We start from the raw sequence: 16,073 nt of genomic DNA on the forward strand, positions 1-16,073 counted from the left end.
GGGTCACTCGTTCATGCAGCGACAGCAGAATGAGAGAGCGTTCTTTCTCTCCTGAGCTTTGGGAAGTTGCTGATTGTCAGCAAGCTCCTGTCTGGCAACTCACGGACAGTATTGTTGCTTTATGCTGTTTATAGTTCAGTAAAGCTGGAAATACAGTGTGACCCGAACCACTCGGCGCAAAGCTATTCACTTTAGACATAAATAACACACTCTAAAATCCCAATGTGGAAACTTGGGAAAATTTGTTCTGATCTCAGATTTAGAAGCGGTTTTCACAATGTATCTAACTAATACTTGTGATGTTTTAAAGAGTTAAACATTCATAAAATAAAATAAATTATTTACTGTAGTCATAATTCCAGATAAACTTTTTTAATATACTTAGAGGATATTATGTTTTTAAGAGTTATAAGAGCTTTAAATCAGATTTTTGCAATTCAATTAACTCATACTTGTGATGTGTTCCATGGTATAAAATAAAACAAAACAATAAATTAAAAAAGTATTTTATTAAGTCATAAAAAGTTTGCATGATATTCCAGATAAAATTGCAGATTTTGATGCACGATTCACAATGCATTTACAAAATGCAGTAACAAAACAACATCTATCAATCTATCAGATCCTTTTCAAAATACTTTTTTCATAAACTTAGAAGCTAAAAAGAAATATAGTCTAGACTCTAAAGTAATTAAAGCCTCATGTTAGGGCTTGCTTTTTCAAGTTTCTCATTCCGGTAAATACAGAGCTCAGGAGAATATAGAGCACACAAAGGCTAAAATTACTGTTTAAGAAGTATACAAAAGGTAATTGTGCAATTTTCTACTGTAATGTAGCAAAAATATGTATATAATCAAAAATACTGAAGACAGAGACTGAGCTCTCAGAAACAACTACGAAGCATTAATTATTTAAAAAGGAGCCGGGAATTTTCAGAAATGACTCAATGGTTTCTGAAGGCTCCGAGTCATAAGTCTGACTTCATTCCTGCAGCGTTTTTCCCAGACCACATGTCTGACTGTAACAGGGGAATGCTATTTTTTATTCAAAACTGGTTGTAAAGAGCTCTCAAATGTCCCACAATCTGTTGATCAGACTTTATAATCTGCCTCAGTGATGTCCTCTTGTGTAAAATCTATTCTCTCTTTCCATCAGTAATGGGAGACTGAGGGGGTGGGACATGTGTTTCATAAAAGATCTGCTCTAAGATAGGCCACAACATGGTAAACCAGGCTTATTGGTATTCTGGAGAAACACAGTGAGGGTAAGAGGTATCTCAATGACCAGACAAGATGACTCAAGAAAAATGACAGCAGTCACCGCAACAAGAGGAGTATTAATAGTGTTCCAGCAATGTTGTTAATGACACTTATTGTTGCTATGATTACAGTTACAGTACAGTTACTTACATTTTTTTTACATTAAGATACTTTAAAAACATGTTACTAAAATAGTATGAATTCTGTTTTTGTTAATATCAAACTTTATAAATAAACAAAATAAACTGCAATAACTATATTATGCATGTCCCTGTACATAACCATGATATTCAATGGCATGCAAATATTTACTGTTCTATTTCAGAATATGGGAGAATTAATAACTGGTTCTTATTTATATGTTTAAGTGTAACACATTTTTTAAAACTCATTTAAAAATGTAAAAAGTAATTCTGATTTTGTTGAGAATATACCATACTTTTATTTTAAGTATTAAATTAATTAATTAAAAGAAAATTATTTATAAATAAATTAATTAATTTACTATTCTAATTTTTATACATTGTTCTGAGAAATCTCTTTCACAATTTATTTCACAGGAAAGGATCAAGGAGCATTTCTTATTTATTTATTTAAAAATATCTTAACCAAAGTAGTTGTCATTTTGTTTACAATATATCACACTTTATTAAATATTACAAGTATTGTTTAAATAAATTAAAAAATACTGTTTTAACACTTTTACTTTTCTTTTTTGATTACACTGCATTTTGGATTCTATAATATCTTTTTTCACAATTTATTTTAGAGAATATGGAGGAAAGGGTCAAGAACTTTTTTTGTAAATAAAGATCATTTTAAAATATATTTCCAAAACAGTACCAGTTCAGTTTTTGCTTATAATATACATACTTTATTTTTAAGAATTACATGCATTATTTAAATGAATGAATGAATGAAGGAATGAATGAATGAATGAATGCATGCAATTTTTTAAACATGTTTACTATTCTGTTTCTACCCTTTGTTGTATAAAATCTCTTTTCACAGTTTTTTTTAGCTAATACCAGAGGAAAGGATGGGTTGGCGCACTGCTCTCTCTGTCCCATCTGTTCGGTGCTCAGATAAACTGTGGTCATCTGTCCACATGCTGTACATGGGTGAACAGGAGCTTTTACAGTATGTGCTGATATCACTAGCACTACACAGTTCAAAATCTGCTATGATGTAACACTTGTCATGCCATCCAATCCCTTTTTGAAAGCAGGGACACAATTTCCAGGAAATACATTTAGCTGTAGACATAAAGCCAGGGTTCAAATCTGCATCACAGACAGATTAAAGGGATAGTTCACCAGAGAAATTCAAATAAAACGTCTTGACATTTAACACAAAATACAACCGCTTTTATGATGCTTGAGGTAGTCATTCACATCAAAGCTGACAGCATTATACGTCACAAAAACAACTTCCCAGCATGCTCACGAGATCACTGTCTATTTCTATCTGCTTTTTCCTCCTAAACACATCTGAGCTCTGAAGCACCCGGTCTGTATCTATCTGCTCTAATGGGGCCAGACGCTCTCAGTAATGTCTAAGCACAGCAGGGATCATCATTAGGAAAGAATCACATTCATTTCATTTCAAGAGAAATCTTTAGAAGACATAGTTTTCATCATAGTATTCAACACATCACATGTACTTCATGCTTTTGAACCACTATCACTTGCATTCCTAGAACAAGAAGTCAAGTATGCAGTGTGTGTGTGTGTGTGTGTGTTTAATAGATTAGTCTTGGCTGGTATAGAATTCTGGATAATCTCAAAATAAGCGACTTGCTTGAAATGTTTGCATTTTACACTTAAATAAACTACGAAGATTTCTTCAATTTTGATTTATAACTTTTATTCTACCGATTCATCATTTTCGCACAGAACCAGAGATAGTTTCTCTAAATTAAATCAGATCAGATTATATAAGGTTTTATTGACTGATTGGATTTTTTGTAGGAAGTGTCTCACTTCCTGCTGACAACCAGTTTGTGCCCTCAGAGGCTAAATCGAACACTTTGGATGATAGAACAGCATACAGTATACTGCTTCAACTTAAGACACTTTCAAGTTTTTTTTTTTCTACAATGTGTACATTTGATTGTACTATGAGGTTTAGTGTACTTTATACTATTATCTACTATGCTGAATCTGAATGGCCTCTTTTGTTATATCTAGTGTATCTAAAAATTAGTTAAAAGGATTGTTTACACAAAAAATGGTTTTCCAAAGCAAGTCCAAATGACTTACAGTACTTTCTTATATGAAATGCAGAATGGAATAAGATTTATTCACCAATGATAAGTTCTGAAGTTAACCACCAGCTCTTGTACCCCAATCTTGTTATTAAAGGATAAGAGCAGCCTCACATTCTCTGAAATGTCTCATTTTGCATTACACACACACACATACAAAAAAAAGAAAAAAGTTTGGATTGACATGATAGCTCAATTTATCACTTGGCCCATGATGACCTTTAATTTGGCCTGCCATGTTATCACAAGACGAGAGGGAAAAAAAGAAGAAACATGCCACTGAAGCCTATATTTTTTCTAATTCAGATTTTTGTTTTAACATTAGCTTTTTATTTTTTTACATTGAAATATAAGTTAATTTTACTTTTTTTATATTAATACCTTTAAATATAATAATGTTGGATATAATGCAACATTTGCTTTTGGACAACAGTCCTCAATCAAGTATGACTTTTTTAGCCCTTCATATTAACAAGTTAGGCCACCTCTGCCTTTAATGATTTCATTTCAAAATCCATTTTAGTATAGAATAAACGACATACTAAAAAAAACTGCACTAGTCAAACCTCAAACCAGACACATTTCCCAGTTTTCTGCATGATAACAATCTGTCAGCACACGTCAGTGTGAGCAAGCAGCCAAAATATCAAAATTTCTTTCGATTTCAGTAAAATGCTTTTTAGATCATCTTGGTGAAATGAAGAGGGATATGCAAGTCATAAATCATAAAAACACATCAATCATTCTTTTTCATCTTTTTTTCTTTTTATGCCTCTGCTCTGTATCTCTCTGTCTGAGATGAAACTGCTTCTGAATCACAATGAATACATCAAAAAGTCAGCGGGAATCAAACAGAAAGCATCTTACCTGCTATGACTGTATGAAAGAGTGGATCATCTGGTTCCAACCAGACGTCAGCAGCTTAGAACAGTGTGGATGCTGTAAAAACACAATGCCATCATTAAAAGAGGAGCTCTTAAATGACAAAGCGAGGGACTTATGTTTGTGCTAATCTGAGGAACACTGAAGGATATTATAATTAAAGGACAAAAGGCTTGCCGGTTCACAGATGCACCAAAAAGTGGGTACATTTCAATAAAAAAACACACAACATTTGTTATTCCAAAACCAACTGGGATTTCTAAACATTATTGGCTCTGTGCAAACACAAAGCCATGCCGTATATCAGCAGAAAGAGTGACAGAGGGATTCAACGGCACCCCTATATCACACGTGCTGGTTCATGGTCGCGCATATATTAGTGTTTTCCCTTGAGACGCATGCATTCATTTCACATTAACAGAAACACGCCCCCCCCCCCCCAGCATCATTTGATAGTAGACGAGCCACAAAGACGCTGTGAGGCTGAGCCGCGTCGCTTTACTGCATTGTTTTCTCGAATTTGAGGCAAACTGAGGAAACCTCCAGCCTCTAGTGAAGCTGTCACACACAGCTGCTGTCTCACAGAGACCAGAAAGAGAGAGACTGAGAGAGAGAGAGAGGCCATAAAACAACAACAAAAATTCACACTAACTACCTCCCACCTCTAAGAGCTGACCTGAGGTGTTGTCATGGAGACGGGCCGCATGCCGGCACGATGGGGTGAGAGACAGAGAGAGAGAGAGAGAGAGAGAGAGAGAGAGATGAAGGGGGTTCTGAGAGAATAAAATATGTGATGCTGAGACAGATCTTATCCACTCAATTCTTTTTTCATAATTCATCCGTCTTTCTTTTTCAACCATTTATTCATTTATCTATCCAGCCAGCTATTTCTATTTTCATCAATTCATCTATTTTTATTTTCAAAATATTGATCCATTTATCCAACTATCAATTTATTTTTCATTAATCCATCCATTTATCCCTTCATTGATTTTATAAATTTATTTTTTATCTATCTATATATCTATCCATCATTCATCCATTTATCCATCTTTTTATTTTTCAACTATCCATCCATCCATTCATCCTTCCATCCATTTATTTTTCATCCATTCATCTATCTATCCATTTCTTTTCATCCATCTATCCATTCATCAATTTCTTTTTCATCCATCCATCCAACATTCATTTATCCTTCCATCCATTTATTCATTTATTTGATCAATTTATTTTTTCATCCATTCGTCCATTCGGTTATCCATTGCTTTTTCATCCATCCATCCATTAATTTATCTATTGATCAATTTTTTCATACATTCATCCATCCATTTATCAATTTCTTTTTCATACGTACATCCATTCATCCACACATAAATGCATTTTCATATATCATCTATTCATTTATTAATATATTTTCATATATTCATATATCATCCATTTATCAATGCATTCATTTCTTTTCCGTCCATCCATCAATTTCTCTTTTCATTCATCCATCATCTATTAATTCATCCATCCACAAATGTTTGTGTACTGATCAGTAAATAAATACTACATCACCTACATCAACAAACATGACAATTTCTATCTCTCTACTTAAATTTTATTAAACATAACACAGATTGGCAGATGAGACATAAAAAGGTTTATGCTGCCATAAAGCCTTTGGTTTTAGTTGTACACCTACAGACATCCCATCAGCAGACACTATGACTTCAGAATAAACAAATCAGCGCACACAAAGACAAATCTGACTGGTTTTAACAGGTAAGGTGATACCAGGTGTGAACCGCGCAATGGACAAAATGCTGTTTGTTCTGAGGAACTATAGTCACAAAACCCGATCCAAAGAAGTGTAAGGAAATAGTTCACCCTGCAGGTGTAACTCTGACCCACAGGGTGTGAGAAACGCAAATGTTACCCTAATAAATACCAAAAAGATAAAAATCACAGAGAACAAATTAACCAACACTCCAAACAAAGGGTCATTCTGGGTAAAAAGCATGGTATTTTAACAGCTAGACCACTATTACCTTAATACTGCAGCGAGTCAACAGCAGTCCTTTCCTGGTCACGGTGTGTATCAAGTGTGTACCTCTCTAACCATTCTCTTTTGGCTCGTGCAGCATGTGTGTGGCCAGTGAACACTCTGACAGGCATCTGCCTCACACACACACATACGCAGTCATTCGACTCTCCCTGGCATCCACCCCCATGTGCCTGCCTCCTAACTCAGTGAGATTAACACACCCCTTTGTCACCGTACAAAGGGCATTAATGCATTTCCTGGAGCAAACCAAAAGCATCCGTAGGGACTGAGGGATGGAGAGAGGCAGAGAAACAAAGATACGGAGAAAAGGATATATAGTGATATTTGTACATTTAAAGAGCTATCGATACACATCAAGCTCATTTGACAGGTCTGTTTGTTCTGTCAAGTGCTTGCTTGAACATTTCCTGTAATGGAACAGAATCGCAGATGTGCTGGAGATCCCAATTAACCCCTAAAAGTGTGAAATGACTGTCAAATATAAAAGCTGTGCAGAGCTTTAACACTTAACTGAGAAAAGCCTCAATCGTCATTGACTGAGGATCCTGTGGAGAAAGACTGAGCACAGATTTCAGAACCAACAGAAACCTCAAAACGGTCCTGTATCAGAATAGACATCTGTCTCGGATAAACACATTTAGACTTTATTGTTCTCTGTAGACTCTTCAATAAAAGTCATATTATAAAAACAGAGATCTATAGCAACCAAAACATTCACCCTAATGTAGCTCGATGTGATTTCACAGCCCTCTGAGCTCACGAAACAACCTTCAATGTTGACATAATGACTCATATAATGTCATATAATGGTCATTTTAAAGGTTCAAAGCATCTGTTTACATGAAGTCAACATGGATTCTCGTTTGCAGTCAACATTGCTTCCCTAATATGGACTTATTTTTGAGCAACACACATATTCAAAGAGTAAAATTGTACAGGATTTAATTTTATCCATGAGGATGGCAATGATTGAATGGCTTTCAAGCTGCTAACTAAAATCTGAGAAACAAAAATAATTTCAGACTTTTTAAATGTAGAATAAATTGTGCACAATATGCTGTGCACAGTATACATCAAAGAACATGTATTAAGAAATTAAAAGGAGTCCATTTTCAATTCATTTTGATATTAAATTATTATTACTTTGCTGCAATCCTCAATTAAAGGTATTTCTTTTTGCTTTATTTCTCGTGCCAGTTTCAGAACAATACAATTTAATGCAAATGAGGACATTAAATTGATCATTAAAAACCTCTCATCATTAATAAATCAAGAGGATTACTTAGGCATGATGAAAATCATTTTATAAAATGGTGATATAATATAACAATAATATAATTTTTAAAATAATTAATCTGAATAATTCTGCCCTTAAGTAATATAGTTCTTGTAGGCTCAAGGTTCAAGCAATGTAGCTTATTAGACATCAACTGATATGCGGTCACAAGTGTGTGTGTGTGTGTGTGTGTGTGTGTGTGAGCGAGCGAGCGAGCGAGAGAGAGAGCACAGTTCATTCAATCAGACTGTACCATATAGTAAAAAGTGATCTTTAAACTGGATATTGAAATATCGTATGCAACATATACCAGTTTGTACATTCCCGTGCTTCCATGTATTGTATATTAGATATATCTCAGTAACCTAAAAGTAATACCCGTATCTAATAACGAAGGGCCCATTTTACCATACTGTGGCTTTTCGAGTATCATATGAGGGAGGACAAGTAGATACAGTCAAGAGTATATATGAACAGAGAGAAAAGCACTGATTACTTTCCCCAGCTCTCAGCTTTAATTTACCCTGTCTGAGTGTTAACATCCGTCAGACTGGGGTCCCTCACACACACACACACACACACACACAAATGGCCGAAGAGACTGAGCGCTGGAGAGCTGCACAAAAGGGCATGGAGAGGCCTTTTCACACAGCAGATTTAGCACACACCAGCTGGGCTCTCAGCACAGAGACGAGTCGCCACTGAACTCTCTGTCATTTCCACTTCGGCTCTGAGTTACACAGTTATCCACACTAGCAGACAATACACCAACATAATTCCCACCAGACTTCCAAATAGAAAGGAAACAAAAGACCTGCTTTTCTTTATAACTTTTTAAGTCCATAATCCACTTGATCTTGTGTAGGATCAAATATTAGATTTTATTTATATATATATAAATTAAAAAAGAAAAGTTGTATTTTGTAATAAATACAAATAAAATTACAAATATATATAAGAACTGTGGCAACGTCTCCAAGATGTTTCAAGACTTAAAACCATTTTTAGTTGGTGTAAATACTAGTGTTCTAATAATTTTGGCCACCACTATATTTCAATGTATAGTAATACAGGCTATTTTATATTTAAGTAGTGAGTTGTATTGGCATTATGTAGACAGAGGAACAAAAGAGAAAGCACAAGGAAGTGAACTGGAACTGTTGGCATGATGCCCCCTGGGGAGGCCACACATCGCAATAAGAAAATGTTATTTGATTTTTATGTTAATGATGTGGTTTGAGCAAAGGCCGCATGCCAAGAGAGAGATGGAATGGCTGTAGGGTTCCACACATGACCGCACGGTTCTTAAAAATCTATTGGAATCATCCAGATACAAAATAAGAAGTGGTGTAAAATGACATTTTAAAGATATAATCATTTCTGATGCACTAGCATCACTACACTGATTTGAAAAAAAAAAACAAAGACTTACCATATAAATATTTTTTTTAAATTATAACTATGTACATTTAAAAAATCGCAGTAAAAACTAAAAATCAACCATTTATATAATATAATATAACAATGTAATTTAGTTTATATACAAACACACAAAACTGTTATATTTTAATACTTTTTTATAATTAATTTGTTTTCTTAAACAATAAATTTTACTATAATATATTATTTATGCTTTATAAATTAATATTTAAATGAAATAGTATAGAAACGCCATAATGGCTCAAATCAATCCAGATTTCCTGTGTTTTAACTCATTTTACCCGCTGATGACTTATGTGCCTTCCAGTGTATTGATCCATCTGTTTATATAAAGGCCACAGTTCTCAAAAACAGTCAATAAAACAGCATTCAGCCCTCTCCGATACGCTCAGCAGATATTGGCCATATTTTCTGCACAAAGCACTCATTACTCTGATTCCTATTCCTTCTGTAATCAACATTACTCTAGGGTTTATAAAACACACAGTGAACAACAATGGCAGAAATCAACTCTTATCTCAGAACGGCCACATAACTCAGTCTCTCTTCCAAGCTCCCGATCACACAATGTCATTACCATGGAGACTCAACAAGGCAACAAGGCAACGAGGCCCGGCGATGGTGGGGCCACCCCGGTGACCCAGACCCCCCAGACATTAAGCCGGCACTCCGGAGAGAAACTAATCTTGTGTAACATACAATGAACGAGCACGGAAACAACAAACCAAAGCAAAGAAGCAGACACAGAGGGAGAGTCGGCCAAAAGAAAGCTAATGAGAAACGTATTCTTCAAAAGAAAACACGACAAGTTGGTGGTGATAAAAAAAAAAAAGAGAGCGGGGAAAACTGGGGAACTACAGGACCGTAATTTCACTCTGAGGGGAGCTATACGTCTGACGGATGAGAGAGGAGAGGAGAGAAGAGAAAAAGGCTTCTGTGATGGCTATTATTAGCTTCAGCATAGAAGGAACAGATTTCTCCTTAAGCTGATTGAGAAACTCCTAACATTTCAAAACTGAACTCCATAACACAAACCTTGAAGAACTCTATTTAAGCATCTAGAAGGCAAAAAAGAGGATTTACATACATCAAAATGTTGCAAAAACAACGTCATTTTAATATTCAACAAGAAACATCCCAGAGATGCATTGCAGACGATCAGACACTTTTAAAATTTGCCTACATTTTCCTGATGAAAACACGCACACAAATGTGCTTCCAGAAATCCAATTCACCATATTCCCACCTGGTTTCAAATTGATGCAGCACAAAACGGATCTAACACGTTCCTATCCATCATGAAATGCTCCGTCAGAACTAACTCTAGCGTGTAAGCACACCAATTCTGAAAACCTTACTGAATTTGTAGTAATTCACCTCAGTGTCCCACAGTGACAGTACCAAGAAGAGATCTTCTATGAAGACAACTACTGACAATAAATAACAGGAATCCTTTCATTTCATACAGTGACTGTGAGAGTGAGTGTGGAGGTCCTGAATAATATTATAATCCAAACAGCAGAACCCCATTATTGCAGGATCACGCTGTTACCTGCCAGATAATTGAATAAAATGACAATATTCCAGAGAAAAAGAAGTTAAAACACCATGTGCTGAGCAGATCTACACATTCGATCATCTTAGAAGGTCACAGCATAGGCGCTATTAAAATAAACAACTCCGTATCCAGGAGGTTTACTTAAAATCTGAAAGAGTCAACTGTATGGGGCCTGACAAAAGTGATTGTCCACAACAGAGCAGCATATTAGAGTCCCATTTGGCCTTATTTGTAAGCAGTCAGGCTTGAGCAGGCAGCAACGCAATTTCCATGTGCACGACTCAGACGCCTTTGGCAGCAACAGACGCTCAGAGTCAGAGCGCACATGCAAAATGAATCTGAGTCTTGATTTCCATTATACAAAGTGGTATTACTAAACCACGAGTGACCTGCATTCAAATTCACGTTTGTCATGTGGACAGTGTCGTAAATCAAGAGCAGTGCGGTGCATTGTGCAGCAGCCCTGACATGCCTTCACATCAGTTTCATGGACACAGATGCATGAACCAGATAAACAGATGCAATAGTCCCCCTACTGTTATGAATACTGAATAATGGTTAAGAAGAAGTTGTAACTTTTTAAATTGGACGTTTTAACTTGACATGCATCCTAAAAACATCAATTTGGCATAATAAATCTTTATAATTAAAGAAAGACATTATGAAAAATAAATAATTAACTAAATGCAAATGGTAATGACAGAAGTACTTTAACACTTACCCTGTTTAGGGACAAATATTCCATCAATCCACTGCTTCACTATATTCCAACAAAAGAAGGAAACTAAAAAAGAAAGAAAGAAAGAAAGAAAGAACAAAAGCTAAATAAACAAACAGTCGAGTGTTGACTTTTGCTCTGATGGTCTAGAGCCCTTGAAGGTCGTATCGTATGCATAACAGATCTTGGCATGTGAAGTGGGAAGTGAAGTACTATTCAAACTGAGACCAAACCAAGTCAAAGACTCAATTTAGGAACTTGAGGGCTATAGGATGTAAACAAGCTGCCTGCTCGGTCATATATTTTACGTGACTAATGAATTAAAAACAATATGTAGCTGCCAGACTAAATTAGTAGACTAAATTGTAATAAATTATTCAGTGTTTATGCCACTGGTATTGAACTGCCATATTATCATCCAGAGTCACCTACTGTACATGGCCAGAGGTCTCATTCTACCTCTTTTTTTATCACTCTCTCTCCTTTTAACATATAATTTCATAATCTGAGCTGAGTGGAAAATACACCCCCCACGATGAATCAGCCCCCTGGCAAACCATAAAACTGGCTCTATATGAACAAACAAATACTTGAATGTTAACATGAAGCAGCATTCACAAATGTATTAGTTGTAATCCAAGCAAAACAAAATATTTGATTAGCTAAAAAAAAAAAAAAAAAAAAAAAAAAAAAAACAAGGACATACTGATTTCATCCACGGGAAATGTAATGGGATCATGAGAAGTGTAAATTCTGTTTTGCTGATATGGCTATTTAACCAATATTAAAATTACTGTATTAAATAAAATGGACAATCTTTTTTAAAGACCGCATTAACGATGACTTAAGAGCTATTTGATTGATATTAACAATTTTTAACATGGTAAGGCTTTGACACAATCACGCATGTTACTAAATCAACCCCTAAATCCCAAGGTTGTGTAAAAAGGTCTTTTATATATATATATATATATATATATATATATATATATATATATATATATATATATATATATATATATATATATATATATATATAAATACAATGCATTAAGTTACCAAATAAAGACATTTTGGAAGGATTCGTAAACATTAGCATTCTTCACAAGATGCTCACAAACATATTTTAACCCTATTACCCATATTGTCATGACAAAAACAAGCCAAAGAGTTTTGTTACAGTCTGGAGTCAAGTGAAAAAGTTAGTCATACTGTACGTAGGAGGGCCCACATGCCTGAATGTTTTCAATATTTATACCTCATAAATCATATGTCAGGAGTGATACTGTTATTCAATATAACTGTACTGCATTGATCGCCCACACAGCGGTGAGTTCGGGCAATTCAAGTCTCTCTTTCTCTCAGCAAGTCTCCAGTCTTTCCCCGCTCTATTCAGTCGTCCATTCTGACTGAACACCCGCCAGACGCTGTCAATCTGGGTTCAGAGGGAGCTCATAATGTGCTCAACACAATGTGTGCACAGAACTGGCATTAGCCTATTTAGACTATTTAGACTTTACCTTACGTTGCATTAGGTTACGTTGCGTTGCTTTGCTTTACTTTAAACTGGATGGAAATTTTACTAAACTTGAATAATGTTATATCTGATGTGTTTGTGATGTTTTTATTTCTATTGTTATCATTGTACTTATTTTTCCTTCTAGCTCTATTTCATTTTCTGTGAATAGCGCTTTCCGAAGTAACTTTTGAAGTCGCTATATAAAATAAAATTTATTATTATTATTATATTATACTAAACTGTACATTGTGTTTCATCTTTAAAAGTAAAGATAAAGAGGCACATGACTCTAGTAGCATCATCTAAAAAATGTTGGGCTTTCCGTAAACTGATATCATTTTAAGAGTTAAAGAGGAAGAGAGAGACAGAGAGGGGGGAAATATAAATTTAAGGTGTCTGTATCAGTTTCAGAGGTAGTGAATGTGAATGAGGACAGACAGCTGAATATCAGTGAAAATGATTGAAGAGTTATTTAAGAAAGAAAAATATATTTCCATGTCATTTAAATCTGTATTATTACAGACAAATATGCATACTGGCTCACATGAGCTGACATAATTCAGAATCAATTAACATCTGATACTAAATCCTCATAAAAAACAAAAAAAAAACAAGACTGTATATCTGACAATATCTGACATATGATGCCAGTAATTTACACTACTTAGTGATTGTTGGGGATTCGGTTTCCTGCAAAAAAGTGGGGCAAAACTGGTAGATACAAAAGAAAATATTTTTAAAGGCTTGTTTTTATAAGACACAAATCATCCTTCCACTCATTCAGATTTGAAACCTGGTACTGCACCACTGAAAAAGCCAGATTTAATCTAACCATTTACAGAACTGCTAATATCAGTGCATTACATAACTGACAGGAAATAATCTACTTTTTATTTGATATAACTTATGTGAACGAATTTTCAAAGATAGCAAGGGACTCTGATATGAAGCTCAAAGCATCATTAAAGGTCCCCTAAAGTGGCTTGAAACACGCAGCATTATTCTATGTGGTGACGTAATTTCAAGTGAAACAGGAAGAGAGGGCGGGACATATCTAGCAGCCCCGCCCCTTTTTAAAATAACCAATAGCATTTTGTTTATATCTGCTCGGGCCAGAAGCATTGAGCTCGGTAAAGCCGCATTTGACAGCCACAGTCTAATAGAATACCCCTTGGATTCAATATGAAACAGCTGAGGCTGTGTAGTTGTAAAAGTTTTTAATAAATGCCATCTCATGAATATGATCCGCTCTGTGCGTTCACATCTCTGGACTGAAGGCTCTAGTCTGGAGCCAAAGTACAGATGGTTTGCGTGAAACAACGTGAAACCAGACCTCATTTGCACCAATCGAAAGATTATTTACACTGTCTGAATAGTTCCCTATCGCGCTACGAGTTATAGTGCAGGAGGCAGGCAATTCCGAATCTAGAGAGCATTTGATTGGTCAGAAGATTTGATGAGAAGATGAAGTATGATGTGACATCAAAAAAATTGTGACTCAGATTTTGTAACTGTTTCGTAGAACACTGCCTTATAGATAACCTAAAGACTAACATATTGATACTGATTACATATTGATATTGATAACACCCAAAAAAACTTTAAAGAGCCACACAGATGGGAAATCAAAAATGACCTGTATTACAGTGTATGATGTAGCTGTCCATCATTGTAAACAATATGCAAAGTAATTAAACCAAAAAGTACACGATTTATAAAGTTATTGGCTTCTAAAGTAAGGAGTCGACTCTGAATCGCTGAAACGAGTCATTATAGATTTCAAATCTTTGGCCCATCTCTATGTATGTCACTAGGAACACTTTGCATAATAATCTCCGCCTACCGTCTTGGGAGAAACGAAGCTCTGACCTGACCTGCTTTATCACAGATATTCTGTGATAAAGTAATCCATATGAAAACAACGCGATGTCTGTTTTTCAAGTCTCCCTTCATTATATCTAATGTGACCACGCCCCCACGCTGAACGTGCTATTCAGATTCAAACTGAAGCGCGGCTTGAATACACCCACACAGAAGAAAAAGCAGCGAGACTGTTCAAGTTTTTTATTTTACTGTTTGCTTCGCGATGAGAGGAATAAGACATAATTCACCCCAAACAGATGCTAACGCATAGTTTACCGTGAAGTTGTGTGCGGAACAACCAATCAAAACTATGTCAGTTGACCAATCAGAACACAGTATGCTACCGAAAGGTGGGGTTTAAGGAAACTGAATCTTTTGAACAGCTTCACGCGAACTGTTTGGTGATCTCTGAGAACTGAGGTAATTTTAAAATGATATTTTGACAAAAGGACAATGTTTTTTATTCTTGGATGGATTTAAACCTATTGTAGAGGACTTATAAACAGTGATAGGAAGCTTAGAATTTTCATCTTACTGGTTCTTCAATTTTGATTTCATGGGGACTTTAGAGTCTACATAAGTCTGTCTGGAGTGAGTCTCAGGCATATGGGGGAGTTTGAGGTCTTTAAAGCATGAAGTTGGATTACTTAAGCCTCCGTTGTGATTCACAGACATGCTACAGAGAGAATTCAGTTGCCAAGGCTTTTGGAGAACTTTTAAAGGCAAAAACATGCTTGTTACTCTCATTAGATCAACATTCAACCCTCATCAAAGCATACAGGAGTGTTTGGAGTGTGTTTGGAACAAGGGAGGATACAGGGTTCACGAAAGAGACCAGGAGGACAAGAACAGAAACCTGTCCCGCAGGAGCGAAATTTCACAGGGCTCGTGGGCGCCATGACCTCCGAGTTATTTACACAGAGTCATAAAGTCAACACACATCTCTCTAAAGCAGCAAGCAGGCCACAGACCACAGCTCTCAAATACCCATAAATCAGCAGGGTTACAGCACAATGATTCTACACCAATTTAAATATTTCACATTTCTCCGTGGTTAGGTTGGTCGGACGTTAGACATTTTGCAACTAAACGCACGTTCTTGAGATGACACTGATTTGTTGATACAAAACACAAAGAAGCAGTGTCTGAAAAGGTTTGTTACTTCCTACTGAAGTCGATAATATGGCAACTACAACTTCAATATATTTACACTTTATAGATACATTTATATTAGTTACGTTA

At 35.6% G+C, this 16,073-nt stretch overlaps 1 protein-coding gene across 13 annotated transcripts in view; it reads right to left on the reverse strand.

Annotated features, from left to right (window-relative positions):
• LOC113060307 (neuronal cell adhesion molecule-like) overlaps nt 1-16,073 on the reverse strand; it is a 47,973-nt gene that overhangs the window by 26,770 nt on the left and 5,130 nt on the right. For 11 of the 13 annotated variants that reach the window (XM_026229207.1, XM_026229195.1, XM_026229196.1 and 8 more), the window contains exon 2: nt 4,393-4,464. The gene's annotated coding sequence lies outside the window, so the exon portion shown is untranslated. Of the gene's footprint in view, nt 1-4,392; nt 4,465-6,440; nt 6,583-11,452; nt 11,472-16,073 lie in introns of those variants that run through there. The other 2 variants (XM_026229192.1, XM_026229186.1) reach the window with 2 other exon arrangements.

This window comes from Carassius auratus, chromosome 4 (genome assembly GCF_003368295.1).
Source record: "Carassius auratus strain Wakin chromosome 4, ASM336829v1, whole genome shotgun sequence".
Taxonomy (NCBI): Eukaryota; Metazoa; Chordata; class Actinopteri; order Cypriniformes; family Cyprinidae; genus Carassius; species Carassius auratus.